The sequence below is a fragment of the Vicugna pacos genome, chromosome 2 (assembly GCF_048564905.1).
Source record: "Vicugna pacos chromosome 2, VicPac4, whole genome shotgun sequence".
Classification (NCBI taxonomy): domain Eukaryota; kingdom Metazoa; phylum Chordata; class Mammalia; order Artiodactyla; family Camelidae; genus Vicugna; species Vicugna pacos.
The window spans coordinates 57605628-57621792 of record NC_132988.1 but is presented as its reverse complement, the minus strand read 5'-3'; the positions used below and the strand labels follow the sequence as shown (position 1 = coordinate 57621792).

General features: G+C 32.9%; 1 protein-coding gene and 1 long non-coding RNA gene across 6 annotated transcripts in view; one reads left to right on the top strand and one right to left on the bottom strand.

Annotated features, from left to right (window-relative positions):
- The window catches only part of CCSER1 (coiled-coil serine rich protein 1), a 1130224-nt gene that overhangs the window by 1085293 nt on the left and 28766 nt on the right, over positions 1–16165 (top strand). The gene's annotated exons all lie outside the window — the stretch shown is intronic.
- Positions 9065–14477, bottom strand: LOC140686435 (uncharacterized). Its single transcript, XR_012060252.1, has 4 exons — positions 14401–14477; positions 11140–11314; positions 10865–10959; positions 9065–9194 (listed from the first exon to the last, which is right to left on the bottom strand). It is a non-coding gene; the product is annotated as an uncharacterized lncRNA (long non-coding RNA).

Here is a 16165-nt window from a genome sequence, read left to right as displayed (position 1 = left end):
ATTCTCACCAGCAACGAATTAAGAGTTCCTGTTGCTCCACATCCTTGCTGGCATTTGGTATATGAGTGTTTACAATTTTTGCTATTCTAATAGATATATAATAGAATATTCTAGTATTCTAGTAGTAGTGGCATCCCATTTTTGTTTTAACCTGCAACTTCCTCATGGCATATGATACCATCTTTTTATAAGTTTACTTGCTATTTGTGTATCTTCTTTGGTGAGGTATCTGTTAAGTCTTTGGCCCATTTTTTAGTAGGGTTGTTTATTTTCTTATGGTTGAGATTTAAGAAGTTTTTGTATATTTTGGTAACAGTCCTTTATCAGATGTGTCTTTTGCAAATATATTTTCCCAGTCTGTGGCTTGCCATCTTACTCACTTGACATTGACTTTTATAGACGTTTTTAATTTTAATGAAGTCCAGCTTATCAATTGTTTCTGTCATAGACTGTGCTGCTGGTATTTGCAAAGTCATTGCCATATCCAAGGTCATATCGGTATTGTCCTACGTTACATTCTAGGAGGGTTTAGAGTTTTGCATTTTACGTTTAGAGCTCTGATTCATTTTCAGTTAAGTATTGTGAAGAGTGGAAGGACTTGTTGCATGTTGATGTCCAATTGTTCCAGCACCGTTTGTTGAAAAGGCTATTTTTGCTCCATTGAAGTATCTTGCCTCCATTGTGAAAGATCAGTTGACTGTATTTATTGGGATCTATTTCTGAACTCTATTGTGTTGCTTTGTCTATTCTTTTGCCAATACCACACTATGTTGATTCATGTAGCTTTATAGTAAGTCTTAAATTTGAGTGGTGTCGTTCTTCTGGCTTTGTTCTTTGCCTTCAATATTGGCTATTCTGGGTCTTTTGCTTCTTTATATAGACAAACTTAAGAATCAGTTTGTTGATATACATAAAATAACCAGCTGGGATTTTGACTGAAATCTATAAAGTTGTGAAGACACCTTGACACTACTTGAGTCTTCCTATCCATAGACATGGAATATCTCTATTTGTTTAGTTTTTCTTTAATATTTTTTCAAAGGTTTTTTTGTTTGTTTTCCTCTTAAAGATTTTGGACCTTTTTTTTTTTAGATTTGTACCTAACAATTTGGGGTGGGGGGTAAATTATGTAATTGATAATATTTTTAATTTCAAATTCCAGTTGTTCATTTCTGATCTATAGAAAAGCAATTGACTTTTGTATCTTGTATCTTGCTAATCACTTGTTAGCTCCACTTTTTGTCATTTATTTTAGATTTTCTATATATATATCATGTCATCTGAGAGCAAAAAGTTTTATTTCTTACTTTCCAATCTATATTCCCCCCCCCCAACCTATTTCATGTCTTACTGCACTAGCTAGAATTTCAGGTATGATGTTGAAAAGCAGTGATGAGAAGTCACATCCTTATCTGTTTCCTGATCTTAGTGAGAAAGTATCAAGTTTCTTACTATCAAGTATGATGGTAACTGTAGTTTTCTTAAATCACTAAAAAAAAATCAATTTGAGGATGCTCCCCTTTTCCTAGTATGCTTAGTTTTTATCATGAATGGGTGTTGGCATTTATCAAGTGTTTTTTCAGTATCTATTGATATGTTCAAGAGATTTTTCTTCTTTAGCCTGTTGATATGATAGATTACATAAATTTTCAAACCACCCTGCATACACCTGGGATAAGTCCCATATAAATCTTTTTATATTTTGTTGGAATTTGTGAAGAATTTTAGCATATATATTACTGATGAGAGATATTGTGTATAATTTTTTTCTAAAACATCTTAATCTGTTTTTGATATCAGTGTGCTGCTGGCCTCACAGAATGAGTTAGGAAGTATTTCTTCTGCTTTTATCCTCTGAAAAATATTGTAGATTATTGGTATAATTTCTTCTTTAAATGTTTAGTAGAATTCATCAGTGGATTTATCTGGGTCTGGTGCTCTCTTTTTTTTTAGAAAATTATTAATTCTTGATTCAATTTCTATAATCAATATTGGCCTATTCAGATTGTCTGTTTCTTCTTGTGTAAGTTTTGGTAGGCTATGTCTTTCAAGGAATTAGTTCATTTCATCAAGGTTGAATTATTTAATTCAACAAATATTGTCAAATATATAAAATTTACCAGTTACCATTCTAAGCCATGGGGACACAGAAAACAAGAAAGACACTGCCCCTGTATTGAAGGAGCTTACATTCTGGTGGGTAGAAATAGATCATAACTAATCAAGTAATTAGGACATTTATATAGAGTGATTATTGGGGGTAATAGAATGATAAGGTAGGTGGTTTTTATTTCCTTTTATGTAGAGTTCAGAGATGAACTCTTAAGGAAGTGCGTTTATACTGAGACCCACAAGACAAAAAGGAACTAGTTTTTCAAACTGGAAGATCTGTGAGTGAAGTAGTCAAGACAGTGTAAACACCAAGTTAAAGGCTTGCTATGGAATCAGCTTGGCACATCTAAACAAAACAAAGAAGGTCATATGTGTGGAGTGTACTGCAGGAGTGTTTTGACATCTGTGACATGAATATGAAATCGCTGATAATGAATTTCTAGTTTCCCATGAGGCTCAATCATTTCTAGAAGCTTTAAGAAAAATATTTTCTAAATATATATTCAGGTCATTCAGACATCCTAGAGTAAACACCATATAATTATTCCTTAAATAATAAGTACAATAAAAGTTACCTATAAAATATATAATTTTTAAAACCAGATTCAAATTACTTCATTTCAGTATATAAAATTAATGTTATCTTTTATATTATGTTATTAATTCAGCACTATAGAGCAGGTACTATAGTCAGAATTTTCCATGGTTTATCTTATCAACTCCATAATACTGACAGAAAAATGGAGTCAATGAAATTAAAATAATTGGTCAAAGGCCACATCATGGAAAAAGGTAAACATAGAATTCTTACGTTAAGCAGCTTGCTTTTTTAGATCCTTAATTTTTAACTTCAAAGCTCTTGCCCCTCCAATATGATAAAAAAAAAATCAAGGTAAGATAAGTGATTTCATTGTCAGAATTTGAAAATTCTTTATTTTGTGACATTTAACCTAATACTAAGATATTAAACATGATTGTGTATTTTCACTGATGCTATATATTATAAATTATATTTTGGTGTATGTGGGTTGATAAATTAATTTTATTATAAATAGGAACCAATCTGCACATTTTTCTCAATTCTTCTGTTATAGATTTGCTAATGGAAATCAATATATTTATTTGACATGTATTTTATAGCTAGCTTTTCTATTATCTATCTATTCCATTAAATTTACGCTTCTCAGACTGAAACACTCTTTGTTCTGAGATATTGATGATATTCTTTATGCCGCCTTTGAAGTTACTTCAGGATGACTCATTTTATATATATCACATTTTCTTCAAAATTTGTAATTTATATTTACAATAAATTATATTATTGGATAAAATGCAAGTTATAAAAGGGTTTTAAAATAAGACATTTCAAGGAAATTTTATTTGTGTTATAGGCGGTTTCTGGTTGTTCCAACTCTACCTGAAAGTTTCACTCTTTTCTATCATTAAGTTTATTTAGAAGAATTTGAGAACTACTGCTTTTAGAAGTTAATTTAATCTATGATTTACATTACTGAAGTTTTACAAACTATTAAAAGATGAAGTGCTGAAGCTCAAAAATATTAACATTATTAACCAGCCACAGTTAAGTTAGTGTATAGTATGTCTTCTCTCATTGTAATTTGGATGAATTGAACAGAGTAATCTAGGACTAGTATTTACATACCATATTTAGGATATATGTAAATAATTTATCAATAAAATATTCAGACTAGCTGTATTAAAGTCTCATTTACTAGCTAGAGAACAATGCAGTGGGCAATATAATTCAGCTGTAAAACACTTACATTAATGGTATGTTTTTTTAAAGGAAATGACCTTAATTAATTCTCAGAAACAGAAACAAAACTAACCAAAGGAAAGCTATCTGGGATAAGAACAAACTTTAGAAATCCTGTCTCCAATAAGGTTTTGTCCTACCTTATTTTTATAATTTGTGTTGTCAGCCTGCCTTAATTTGATTTACCTTTGTATTTTCATATTTTGCATAGCACAGTAAAATAGCATCTTGTACTCATAGAGCATGTTTCACCAGAAAGGTCAATGGACTTTTCAAACTCATTAATTCTTACAGCATCCCTAGGGGTGTGTAATATATTATACAGGTGAAGAAATTTAAAGCTGAGATTTATGAACAATACTGCCCTGTCACGTTGAAATGAAATGATCAAACCTCAATGAGCCCACTGTAAGTACAAAAATATTTAACTAATGTGAATATTATTTGGGGAGTGGGAGAGAATTCAAATAAATATCTTCAATTAAATAATGTTGGGAAAAGGAAAAGGTAAATAAATAAACAATTAAGTGTGCTTCTGCACATAGCAAACAATTCATTAAGGAAAACAGTATTTGCCGTCATTTTAACTTAATGTTTTGGGAAAAAATAAAAACCAGTTACTGCTAATTCTTATTTTGATCTAATTTGGGATACTCATTGAGGGTTAAACATGTAGCTTTTAATTACTTTTACTTAATATTGCATATTATCCAAATTATCTGTAAACTTTCTATTAAAGAATATCATCTATTCAAAAGTAATGAATCTACCCTTTTACAAGGAAGTGGATTATCAGTGAACTTACAAAGCACAGTGAAAATTCTGGTCCAAGCAGTCATAGGCAATTAGAGCTATACTAGAATAATTTTTTATTAAAAGCAAAAGAAACGTGTATTCAAAAATACCTAGAGTGATTACACATTAATAATTAGTTGATGAAATATGCTATATCAAAAGAAATTCTGACTTCATGATCTTAGGAGAGTTATAGAATCTACCACCTTTCCTAATTTAAATGAGAATACTGTCTAAATATTGTATCAACCTTCATTTACTTTTAAAAGAAAAAATGCACAGACAGTAGGCATAAATAATTTAGATAATTGGTGTAAATTCATATTAAAAGGTACTTTGTGGAAAACTCTTGGTTTCTTTTGATATAAGAATTGTATAAAGTGATTAAAATGTCCTTTTCTCATGAATATGTCAAAACAGCAAAACCACAGGCATTTTAAGAAAGCCATTCCTGAATCTTATTATTAGATTATACTGAGTCTTCTTACAAATATGTTCAACATTTTTATAAATAGTATCCTCTATTTCTACTGGCTATATTAAATGGCAGGAAAAATAACTATTTTTTTTCTATGACAGTTGCCTAAAATTTTTAGAATTAAGTATTAGGGAGAAGAAATTACGCTCAGAAATCTCTTCTTCCCTCCAATGAATAAGCTGCAGAATGTATAGGGGGTAAAACATTGAGGATATTGTTCAAGGTTACATCAGACTCCCTAAGTGCTGGGGCTGTCTTCAGGGGTGCTCAGTTTCCCCTAAGTACAAGCCTTTATCTACTTCTGTCAAATAGCAGGGGTTTAGCATTTTATCTCACAGCTGTGTGGATTGAACACTTTGAGCCTTGTCACTTGAACTTGTAAGGCAGTCCACCAGTGTTCTTACTAAAATGTTTTAGCAACATTGCATTTATTCTCTATGTATTTTTTAAATATATTTTTTAAATTCATCAAAAATTTACTGAATACTAAACTGGAAGTTCAAGTAAACTAGACACTGCCCCTACTTTAAAAGAACTCATTATCTTCCTATCAGGAAGAAAGCTATATAAAGAAATGGCAGTATTTATTACTGTAATAAATACTATAATAGCAATTAGTACAAACTGATATTGGAGTAGAAAGAATGGGATTAATTTTGCTTGGAGACACTAGAGAAATTCAGTGATGAGGAAATATTTGAGCTATGTCTTAAAGCATAGATGAGTTCCTAATGTAGTAAAAGAAGGTAAGCATTTCTTGGAGAAAATATGGTTTTTTCAGAAGCCTAAAGGAGTGAAAGTGAGTAACATGTTCAGGAATTTGCAAGTAATACAGTGAAAAAGTTTTGTAAAGATTAAATAAGGTTGAAACCCATCATTGGCAGTTTTTACATGGCTACTTTCAGGGAAGAAGTCTTCAAAGTATTTTGATTTCATTATTTTACCATATAAGATGTTTTTTTTGCAAATATAAACATTTATACATTTATTTACATGAACTCCTGATTTGATATACTGTAGTCATGGTAAAACACACAAAAATTGAAATTAATAGGATAATGAAGCTGGCAGCATAACCTTCCCATACTTCAGACAAAATTACAAAGCTACAGTAACAAAACAATGATATTTGCACAAATACAGACATATGAACAGAATAGAGAGCCCAGAAATAAACCTACATAGCTACAATCAGTTAATATTCAACAAAGGAAGCAAGAATATACAATGGAAACAAGACATCCTCTTTGGCAAGTGGTGTTGGGAAAGCTGGATGGCCGCATGCAAATCAAAGAAGTTAGAACATTCCCTCACACAAAATTAAACTCAAATATAAGACAAGACACTATATATCTCCTAGAAGAAAACATAGGCAAAAATTCTGACATAAATCATAAAAATGTTCTCCCAAATCAGTCTATCAAGCCAATAGAAATAAAAGCTAAAGTAAACAAATGGGGCTATTGAAACTTATGTGTTTGCCCAGCAAAGGACACCATAAACAAGACAAGAAGACAGCCTACAGAATAAGAGAAAATATTTGCAAACAATGCAACTGACAACAGCCTAATTTCCAGAATATATACATACATACATATGTGTACATAAATAGTTCATACAACTCAATAACAAAAAAACAACCTAATCCATAAATGAGCAGAAGACCTAAATAGACATTTCTCCAATGAAGACCTACAGATGGCCAAGCAGCCCATGAAAAGATGCTCAGTATTGCTAATTAACAGAAATGCAAATCAAAAATACAATGAGATGTCACTTCACACTGGTCAGGATGGCCATCATTAAAAAGTCCATAAACAATGGATACTAGAGAGAGTGCTGAGAAAAGGGAACCCACCTACACTGTTGCTGAGACTGTAGTTTGGTGCAGCCACTATGGAAAACAGTATGGAGAGGCCTCAAAAAACTAAAAATAGACTTACCATATGATCCAGCAATTCCACTCCTGGGCATATATCTGGAGGAAACTCTAATTTGAAAAGATGTATGCACCCCAATGTTCATAGCAGCATTAATTACAATAGCCAAGACATGGAAGCAACCTAAATGTCCATCAACAAATGACTGGATAAAGAAGATGTGGTATATATATAATGGAATATTACTCGGCCATAAAAGAGAATGAAATAATGTCATTGGCAGCAACATGAATGGACCTAGAGATTATCATACTAAGTGAAGTAATCAGACAGAAAAAGACAAATAGACAAACAAATGAAAACCCCCAGTTCTCAGCTAACTCCTGGGGAGGAAAAGAGTAAATCCCTACATCCAACCTCTCTGTGGCTGCCCAAAAAACTAGCATCTTACCAGTATTGAAGCTCTGATTAGTTGGGACCACTCCAGTCCCATGAGGGAAAACAGAGACAGCAGTTTGGGCTGGGTAGATGCCTAAGATCCTCCCTCCTGGCTCAGCACTGAGTAAGGAGACAAAACCCACAGCTTTCTGTTTCTTCCTGAAAAGAGAAAGAGTTGGTAGGCACCTCCAGAATCTTTAGCAGAGCTGATTGGTGGAGATCTTCCAATCAGTTTGTGAAGATTGGGAGACATGCCTGTCTTGTCTAAGCACAGACTTTAAGGTACGGAGTTAAGGAAAATAATTAGACGAAGATGTTCCAAGCAAAGGAACTTAATAAATAAATAAATCTTCATAAACTGACCCTTTTGAAATAGAGTTATGTGACTTACCTGGTAGAAAATCAAAATAACTATCAAAGATGTGTATCTAAGTCATGAGACCAGTGCATGAACAAAGTGATAATTTCAATAAAGTGAGAGGTTACACAAATAGTCTCTGACAAATGGTATTTGGGAAAACTGGGTATCCACATGCAAAAGTATATAATTGGACCATTATCTTACACAAAAATCAATTCAAAATGGATTAATGACTTAAATGTAAGAGCTGAAACTATAAAATTCCTAGAAGAAAACATAGAGTAGAGCTCATACTGATTTTGAGTGATCTTGGATGTGACCCCAAAAGCATAGGCCAACAATCAAAAATAAACAAGTGGGAGTACCTCAAGCCAAAAAGCTTCTATACAGCAAAGGAAATAATCAACAGTGAAAAGAAAACCTATGGAATGGGAAAAAATTATTTGCAAACCGTAGATCTGATAAGAGGTTAATCTCTGAAATATGTAAGGAATTTCTATAACTCAGGAGCAAAAAATGAATAACCCAACTTAAAAAAAATGAGCTAAAGACTTGAATAGCCATTTCTCCAAAGAAGACATACAAATGGCAAATGGGTATATGAAAACATGCTCACTGTAACCAACTATCTGGGAAATGCAAATTGAAACCACAATGAGATATCACTTCTAACCTGTTGGGATGGCTATTATCAAAAAAGCAAGACAACATGTATTGGTGAGGGCCTGAAAATTTTTGAATCCTTGTACACTATTGGTAGGAATGCAAAATGATGTAGCCACTATGGAAAACAGTATGAAGCTATTAAAAAAATAGAACTACATATGATCCAACAATCCCATTTCTAGATATTTGTCCAAAAGAATTAAAATCAAGATCTTAAAGAGATATTAGCATTCCCACATTCTTCTTAGTAGCCAAGATGTAGAAACCTAAATGCCTATACGGGTGAGTGGATAAGGAAAATGCAATATATACATACAATGAAATACTAGTCATCCTTAACGAAGAAGGGAATCCTGCTGTATGTGACAATGTGAATGAACCTTGAAGACAGTATTCTACGTGAAATAAACCTATCACAGTAAGACACAGTAAGATGATTCCACTTAAATGAGGTAACTTTAATAGGTAAATACGCAGCATCAAAGAGTTAAATGGTGATTGCCAAGGGTTGGGAAGGTGGAAAATGTGGAGTCACCAATCAACAGGCATGAAGTTTCAGTTAAGCAAAATAACTTCTAATTATTTGACTGATTTCTTACCTTGGATGAGATTATCACTTTATTTACCTCATCATGTGGCTATCAGATAGTTCACTGTAGCAGCATAGGTATCAGCTCCACAGTGCTTCTAGGATACAGGGATATGTGCAAGTTTATGTCTGTTCAGTTAAGTATGTGTCATGTTATCTCGTATTAATTGAACTAACAGAATTTGGACATGTGCCCTTCTCAACCTTTCTGTGCCTCTCACTATTTGCTGGAGACACTTAAAGCATGTAGCAAAATGAGTGTTACGTAAAGAGATTAAAGTAAGGATTTGGGGCACCAATCTTCATTTCCTTCTCATATTATAAAAATAATTTAAAATTCTAACATTTTCTTTCTTTCCATACTGGCTCACCTTGAGGACCCTCCAGGGTACCCCAAAGAAAAAAGCCTATGTAATTGGCTTCATACTGTCAGCTGTTCTGTGATTCTTTTGGCTATCGAGTGAAACAAGGTCTCGTATTCTGCAAGGTTCCTCTCTTAAAATGTGGGAAATGGTTTTCCCCTCAGGAATATTTTTAACCTTCTTAGCACTGGGCTTAATACTTGAGTTTACTAAAATGGATTTGTTAATCCATCTGTTCCTTTTGTTTGAATTCAGGGGATTAGACATTACAACTCTAGATTCCTTTTTATTTATGAATTTATATTTCCCAAAGAACATATGAAAATCAAAGTCCAGTTATTGCCAAGGGAGAATCTAGTTGCTTTGGAAAATTTTGCAAATAAATTATTAAAACAATGCTGAGTAATACATGTTTTAACCAATTCTAAAAATAATAATATCATGCAATCATTCTCATTCATGTTATTTTATGAACTATTATTGCATCTTAGACCTTTAATACAATTTAACTATTAGAAATATTAAAATATGACAGTTTAAAAATGTATATAGACCTAAATGAAAATGTCTCATTCTATCACTCTGTGTTTTGACCAGTGGGTATCATGAGCAAAAATATAGGAAGAAGGAAAGACTGAATATGTAAAACATCAAAATATAACGAATCAAATATTGACAATATTATTCTTGGCAGCAAAAATTTTTACTACCTGTAGAAAATCGATTGACAGAAGAGTAGGTGAATTGTTGGAGGGATGAATATGTAAGTAAATGTTCACAATCCTAGATGCATATACTCTAGGCACTCAAATTAAAAAGAAATGTTTCATTAAAAAAAAAAGTCCCATTTTCCTCACTGGTACCAAAGCAGAATCAGTTACATAACTTATAAATTCACACCAGAAATTGACACATTATAAACTGACTATATGACAATAAAAACAAAAAGTTCAGTTGTTCTCATTTAATTTCTAGCTCTTCCTCGGTTTAGAACAATATTTTTTGTTCTTTGTACACTATTTTTGGAGGCAGTTAAACAGAAACATTTGAACAATATTACCCAATATAGATGATTTGTCCTTTGAAACTTAGTGGCCTGGCATTGATACTGGGTTTGAAACACAGCAAGTGATTGACAACTATATGTTAGAAACATATCTTAATATCACTATTCTTTGAAAACAAAAACCAAATACTACTCCCAACTGAAAGAACATTTGTCCATTTTTATCTGGATGGCTAGATCAAAAGCTTCATAAGGTCAAGTAGCAGGTCATTTTTGCTCCTTGCCACATGTTTAATGCCCGACACGGTGCCTGGCAAAAAGTGGCCATTGGTGTAAATTTATTAAATGAAGAAATGCCTAAGCCCCAAAAGTAAATGAAGTAAAGGATTCCACTACTCACATTTAGCCCACTTTTCCTGTGGACTGAGCACGTCTGTAAACCAGTCCAGTCCTTTTATTCACGTATTCATTATTTCAGGTTACTTCACATGATACCTTACAGAGGTAGCAACATATTAATTGTTAGAAGTAAAGAAAAAAATAACATCTTCTAATTTAGATATTACAGACATAGTGCTAGTACTCATGAATTTTCAGGGACTTTTACAAATAGTTTATATATGAAAACTACTTATTTCAAATATGAAAATAAAACTATATACATATATAACTTACAGTTTAAATATATGTATCTGGGGGCCTCCAAAACTCCAAGTCATCTCGCTCTTGGCCTATGGTAATTGCCTACTAAGTCTTCTTACTCTCTAGTAGATCCACTTTCTATACAGGAGCCAATCATTTTTTCCAATGTGTTGGGTCTTATCCCATCACTCTTCTGCATCAAGTTATCCTTTAATACAAACAAAATTGAAGACAGTCTTTATTATGAGACTGCATGAGTGGCTTCTGACTACTTTTCTGACCTTGTTCTCTGTGATCTCCCCCCACTCCTTCCTCAGCAAACACACTGGTGTCCATGTTTGGCTCTGAGGTTTTTAACAGTACTATTTGCTTTTCCTGGGTTTTTTTCCTCCTTAGATGGTTATATTGCTGACTCTACCTATAATTTGGATGTTAAGTTAAAATGCACTTCCTTTGAGGTGATTTCTCTGACAACTCAACTGAATTAGTACTTACCCCTTCATTTAGTCATTCTCCAGCTCATTTCATTTGGTCACTTTCTCCATAGCTTTTAGCAATGCAGGAATGTATCACGTATAGATTACCCTTAGTCTCCCCTACATGGGATGTAAACTCTAAGAGGGAAAAGTTTGGTCTTGTTCATAATTGGTAAAATACTGCCTAAAATTTAGTAGGTGCTCAATAACTATTCTTTATCTAAAAAACTGAACAAATAATAAATGGGTTTTAAATTCTGGCCACAGTATAAGAGTATTTCTGAGTTTTAGGGGGCTTTTTGGTTGGTTGTTTTGTTTTGTTTCAGTTTCTGTTTATATACCTACTTCTAAAATTCTCAAAAGGAGCATTCTGATGAACATATAATCCTTACAGAGCTTTCTTCCATGGGATATAGCATCGACATAATTTAAGTATATATTAGTAAAATTATTTTTATAGCCATATTTATTTGTCTGATTATATAGTTCTACATCTCATTTTACTTGACCTCATTAGTGCAGTCTCACTGTTTATTTAAGATTGGGCCACACTAGATCTCATGTATAACAGGGAACTGGTCATTTTAGTGAGAACTGTACTGCACTGAAGATGTTTGAAAACATCTAGAAATAGAGTTAATGTTACTTCAACCACATTTCATCAAAGTTGTTTTCTTCTCTCTGCCACTAAATTTCAAAATCATGGGTTTTACTCTTGCTTTTAGAAGTTTTTAAGATATTGAAAAGTTAAGATACCATTATTTTCCTGAGACTTTCTCTGAAATATTGTTTTTCAAGATTGGAAACTCTTTTCCGTCTTTAAAATTGGATTATTGTAATGCTGCCCTTAAAAATTCTTAAAGTAGAGCTTACGTAACTTCCCCCCACTCCGTAGTCTGTATTAAGTATTATTGTTTTCAGAGTATTCTACTTCAAGCTGTTCCTTGTGCCCTATATAGCATAGAGGTTTCTCTTCTTTCCATGCTCCTCCTCTTGCAAAGAGAGCAGCTGTTGTCCTGTAAAAGAGTGCCAAGTTTAATCTCTAAGCTCCTGGAGGCAAGACAGGCCCTCCTGAAGGCCCTCATTTCTAGAAATCTGTGCCCCAAATCGGCAAGAAAAGACCTTGTTAATTTAAGGGTGCCTGAGTCATACATCAAATTTATCCTACTTGGCTAGGATTAACTATTTGACAAGAAGCACAAACTATAGTAACTGGAACTCAGTTAATTGTGCTGCCTTTCATATAAATAGAGTCATGCAGAAGTTTGATTTAGAGGTCTCAGAGAGACCAGGGTTCAGATCTATTTTGTCATGCTAAGTGTGGGGGCAGAACACACACAGCTCTGAAGTCGCCATCTGCTTCTCTCTACCACACACAAAAATACACAGCTCCCTGCATTTATAAACATTTACCTGATATACATGTGTATATAGTCACTGATGTGAGCAGGTGTTTCTTTTTCATTTGTGGAACCCTCTATTCAATTACATTTCACACACCTGAGCAGAATATAGATTTCTTGATAACAGAAATAAGATCACAGTTTCACCTATGTGTAATACTGACGCTGGTAGTAAACATCCTGATAACAGGTCCTCTGCTATGTACTTTACGTAGGTCATTTAAGCTCTGTAACACTCTGAGAAGTAAGGATTAACCCTATTTAAGAAGTAAGACTACAGAGTCTTTGACCCTCTAAGTAACTTGTCCAAAGTTATGTAGCAGAAATTATTCTACAGCCAAAATATTAATTCAGCACTGCCTGATGCCAAGTGTATGCTGTTTCTACTATGCTAAATAGCCTGTCAATAAAATTCACTTGACTTGAGCTAGTATATATAAATTACATAGTTCCTCATCCCCTAGTAGGAGCCCCAGATCCATCAATAGTTCTTAGAGTGACAGGTTTCAATAAATCGTAAGATCTTATTTAAAACGATAAAGAATCACATTTCATTTTTAAAATATGTTCCTGATTATTATGTACTTATAATACATTATATGAAAGCATATTATACATTTAAAAAATAAAGTCTACATATTAACAGATATACAATATATAAGAACATAAAACCCCAAAAAATGTTTTGAAAGAAAAGTTTAGGACTTCACCTTAAAAGTAGTGTAAAATAAAATTCTGTATAATAATGATTTTCAGAAGAATGATACGAATTATGAAAAGAACTAACAAAGGATTTCATGATAGTCAATCCATTTTCTTAGATCGGGTAGTTTCCAGTTTTCTACTTCTGGAAGCATTTATCTTTCTATACAACTACCTATACTGTGTTCATGAGCCTTTGAAACAATCGAATTTATAGTCTGGAAAGTGAAGCTACCTTATTATGAAAAAAATTGCTAATCTAGAGCATATTTGCAATTACATAATATCTTTTATGGTGTAATATATATAGTTTAATTAAGAGTTGAAAACATGCTTTGGGTTTAAGCCAATCCACAAATCATTACTGTACTTCCAAAAGATTCTTTACATTCAAATACAGAACATGTTAAGTATTCTGCTAAGAACTGAATACTGAAGAGGAAGTAATTTTGCTTCCACATAAAGATTATTTCAAACTTATTTCCTGTTAACCATATGCCTACTTTAAAGAAAGAAGAAGTGACAATTATATGCCTGCCATTTACTCAAAAATTGCAGTGCACATGTTTTCAATTATACTTTGCAATGTAATCAGTTTATATGCTTTGTCATTTATGTCCTTTATTTTCTCTTCAGCTGCTTTGCAGAAGTAGAAAACTGGAAACTACCCCATCTAAGACAATGGACTGAATATCATTTTACTATAAACTTACTCAGATTCCCAAGATGGTCTTAGTATGGCAGAGATATTTTGCATAACTTCATTGAGATCATGAACTGATTAGTACTCAAGGAAAATGAAAGGGTTGAAGAATTAGATATTCTCTTTTCTCACGTCATACATGTAGTTAAGAAACGACAGCTCATTTATTCTTTGTGAAGATGGCATAAGGTGAATGGGAAAAATAAACAACAGCAATGATTTATTATTAAAGATATTGTAATAGTTATGCTCTTGAATCTGTTTCTCAGATAAAAAGTGAAATCTCCTGTTCCTGAAATCTACATCTCCCACAATCAAAAATTCACTTCAGCAAAAGCTGCATCTATATTAGCATTTCAATGGTGGCAATTTTCATTGTATTATTCAAATCACTTTAATCTCCCTCTTTATTTCAGGAGGGGCAGGATCAAATTATATGGGATTGACACTTTCTACAAAATTCATAGAGCTAAACAAAAATGTCAAGATAGAGTCACCATGAAGAGTTTTTTTTTTTTCTTTTGTGCATTCCTAAGGAGTGACTACACTGGTTAGAAATCTTAAATGGATCCTATCACCCACTGACCAAAGTCCTTATGAATATGGCATTCATGACCTACATTCTGATCTCATCCACACTTTACCACACGCGTCTTTCCATTCAATGTAAACTGCACCTGTATGGATGCTTAATATTTCCTGTTAGCCCTTGCAGTCCCTTGTTTTATTCCACGTTATTGATGACAGTGTTACTACTTCACCATGGAAATCCTTATCTCATTCTCCATTCACCCAGATTTTCACCACCACCAAATCCTCATGTGATACCCTCCATAATATCTTTCAGATCTCACTCCTTGAACCTGCTGAAAGCAACATTGCATACTCCTGTATCTTCATCTTTTATTTGTATTATTACAGCTCTTGTTAGTTTTCCTTGTACTCTATCTGTGCACATAATTACTTGAAGACAGGGACTTGCCTTAGTCATCTTTGTATTCTTTCAGCCCTTAGAATGGCTTAAAATATTGTAATTTCTCAAACATTATTTAATTTAATCTTAAATAGTTCTTGAAAAGCTGAGGTTAGACTACCTTTGTTATTCTAATTCTAACGTCGCAAAGCAAGTAAAACAATGCTTTTTGAGTAAGTGCCTAAATACTGAGCAACTGGGGCCTCTATAGTCAAAAGAGTTAAAGTAACCAGAGTGCTTGCCAGTTGGGGTGATATGAATAAAGACCTGCACCGTTAACCTCGTTCTTGGTGTATCTCGCCAGGTTTAGTGGATAAAAATAGTAACCTTATATTATGACATTTCTTTTTATATTCAAACTTTTTTTAAAAGATAACTTTATCAGAATGCCTAAGGACAGATAAATTTCTTACATCATATTAAATTTTTTATATCTGTGTACAGTTGACCATTGAACAATGTGAGAGTTAGGGGCACTGACCCCCTGATCAATCAAAAATACTCATAATTTTTGATTCCCTCAAACTTAACTACTAACAGCCTATCATTGACCAGAAGCCTCACCAATAACAAATACTCAATTCACATATATTTTATGTTATGTGTATAATATACTTATTCTTATAGTAAGGAAGCTAGAGAAAAACGTTATTTAAAAAATCATAAGAGAACATACATTTACAGTAGTACTGTATTTATTGATACTGAAAGTTTACATCATCTATTCACAAGGTGAATCATCTGTCACTACCTACATCAGTATTGTCTTATATGATAAAAAACCACTAATATTCTATGTATT